Here is a 3,081-nt window from a genome sequence, read left to right as displayed (position 1 = left end):
AGGAGGCAGCGGAGTGCAGAGGAAAGAGAAGTGATACCCAAAAAGAGAAACACTGATGGGGCGAGGGGGGACGGACTCAGGAGTGTTATAGGGAGGGAGCAGAATGGAGAAAAGAAAAAGTCAACTACACTGAGACACCCAACTAGTCAGACACACACGCAGCTACATGGAGACAGATGAAAAAACAAATAAAAACGATCAACCACATACACCCTGAACTCCCCCATACCCTCCCCCACCCCTGAGAGTGGTCAACTAGTTACACGCAGTGTTGTTAATTTAGTCATTTTCCACCCCCACCCACTGCCCTTTGTAAATTCAACACCCCTCACACATCCCTGCACTGAGACAACCACACACACTTTTCTTACACCCAACAAACGCTGCCCTCCCAGCCGTTCCCGCAGTAGCGAACCCCTCTGGGCTGGTGCCTCCCCTTTGGCTGTGTGAGCCGCTCGGCGTGAGAAGGGCAGAGGGCTCCCAGCTGATCTGCATGGGTGGGGAGCTGGTACCCCAGCCCCGTGGGTACTGCACCCTGTGGCAGCTCACAGGAGTGAAGCAGGGCTCTGCTAGGCCAGGGCCATGATGGAGGAAACTCAGGGAGTGGGATGGGTTTACACTGATGTCGGATTCACTTCTAAGTTGCGTTGCTGGATGACGGCTAACCAGCCCCTGTACTCACCCGGGAGGTGGCTCATCTCAGTGCCAGGCAAGGAATCCCTGTATAAACAGCCCCTGTGACCCACCCCAGAGGCAGCTGCATCTCAGCACCGGGCTAGTGATCCTGTATAAACAGCCCCCGGGCACCACTCCAGACGCGGCTGATGGCCATTCACTCTGTGCTCCAGAGGAAAGCAGACAGGGGAGTCAGCAAGGCTTCTAATTTCTCCAATTATTACCTGCAGGGCCGGCCTTGTGGTTGGGTGACCGCCCAGGGTGCCGTGGTTGGGGAGGGTGGGTGCCATCTGAGTGCCACAAGCTGGCAGGCCTGGGCTGCCAGAGAGGAGATGAGTGCGGGCGAGCCCGGGGCTGAAGCCCCTGGACACACAGGCGGAGTGTGGGTGGAGCTGCCAGCCTGGCAGGAAGTCACAGGCAACAGAGCTGGCCCCTGCGGAGCAAGCGGGCCGGCCCGTGTCCCCCTTTCCTGCAGGGACGGGTGATGCCACACAACCGCTCTCCTCCAGCTAGATGGTCGGGGCGAATGGCCGGGGGAACCCCCAGGCTCAGAAACTCCTCCGTGTGCAGCCGGGCTCGGATCTGGGGCCAGAAGCTGGCTCTCGCGCCTTGCGCCCCACGCTGCTGTTCTCCAACTGCACTCAAGGACGAGTTCGTCCAGGGCGCCATTTTGCCTGAAGCCAACCCTGCTTATCTGGAACCCAGCCCCAGAGGCCATTTGGCCCCCCAGCCTGTGACATGTGATCCAGGACCAGCTGCGGCAAAAGGGAAAGTGGAAAAGCCACACCCAGAGCCAGGACCCTGTTCCCCATTCAAAAAACACACAACGGGACCTTCATGCATTTCCCAGTGCCCCTAAACCCGCACAACAACAACCAACAACAACAACAGCATGCTTTCTAGGCTGAGCATTTGTACAGGGATCCCTCCTCTGGAGCTTGTTCAGCTGCCTTTGGGGTAGGACCCAGTATTGGGGGAAATCCCCAAAGCAGGAAATGTGCAGGGAAAACATCTAGCTCAGCCACTATTCAAACCCATCTTTTCCTGCGCACGGGGCTGTCTACATTGTCTCAGAGCATCTGTCAAAGACACAATCTAAACCCTGGGCGCATGGTGTTTGAAGAGAAGGACACAGATCATGCAGGCCTGAATGGGAAAGGGTCACAGTCCTATGGCCGTTTTGGGGTCCATCCTAGAGCAACAGAGAATTCTCTTCCTGCACCAGAATCCTATATGGTGTTTCCAGATACCCCGACAGAAAAGGCATCATCCCCTACTGACCACTGTAGGCTGCATATTTCTATTGCTTGTCTCTCGATTAAATTTGACAGACCAGGGAGCCCACTACAGAGACAGGCTGGGCTTGTGGTTCAGGAATTAAACTGGACTCAGGAACCTAGGTCCTGCTCCTGACTCTGCTGCAGTCTCCTTGTATGATATTGCACAAGTTACTGAATCTCTCTGGGACTCTGTTTTCCCCAACTAAGGATAATAAGCCTTCCTTTGTCTACTTAGACTGAATTCTTTAGGGAAGTGGTCGTCTCTCACTGTGCGTCTGTGCAGCACCCAGCACAGTTTGGACCTTAGTCGGGCTCGATGCAGCATCCCAGCCCAACGGGGGTCCCCAGCTCTCGGCCGGGCTCCGTGCACTGCCTGGCATGACAGGGGGCCACTTTGACCAGGGAGAGAGGCACAAAGTGGTTTCAAGACAGAGCAGGAGACAACTTGGAGCGGGTGGGGGAGGATAAATAAGGTTTATAGCGAGGACCCACAGAGACCTAATGCTGACTGGGGTATCTCTAGCTCTCTCCATCTTTCTCTCACACAGGAGTCATATCCGCCCTCAATCTAATTAAAAACCTAGCTTCTTCATGCCCAGCCTTTGAGTCAGAGTGAGGGGGCCGAGCTGAGAAATTCACACATCAATTTCACATCCTTTTTAGGCTGTAGATTTGCAAGATGTGCACTACTGACACCTTTCTGAGCTCAATTCCCCCCTCCCCTACACCCTGACAGATTGAAAAATGTATGTGTACATGGTGCCCCGTTTACACAAAGCTGGTGTTTGGGTGAGACAGCTCTGTAAAGCAGGCACAGGCCCGGAAAGGGTTTTCAGGTTAAGGGATCACATGGCTACTGACCCAGCTGGGATAAAGGCAGTGCCATAGAAAGAGATAGAAACACAGGACTCCCCAGACCGGAGCACACTGAGGTCCATCTAGCCAGTGCTGGAATCCTAAAGAAAGATATGCTGGAACACCAGGTAGGGGGAGGCCCTGGGAAAGAAGCTAGGGTAGTGGGGTTGCTGGCAGGAAAATGGTTCCTGGTGGCTCTGGCCCTGCATTTCCCTGCAAGGTCCCAGCTGCAGCAGCCTCAGAAAAGACCCTGCTCGGCCCAGAGGACACT

The sequence above is a fragment of the Lepidochelys kempii genome, chromosome 6, assembly GCF_965140265.1.
Source record: "Lepidochelys kempii isolate rLepKem1 chromosome 6, rLepKem1.hap2, whole genome shotgun sequence".
In the NCBI taxonomy this organism is placed as follows: domain Eukaryota; kingdom Metazoa; phylum Chordata; order Testudines; family Cheloniidae; genus Lepidochelys; species Lepidochelys kempii.
Note: the sequence above shows the minus strand (reverse complement) of the source record.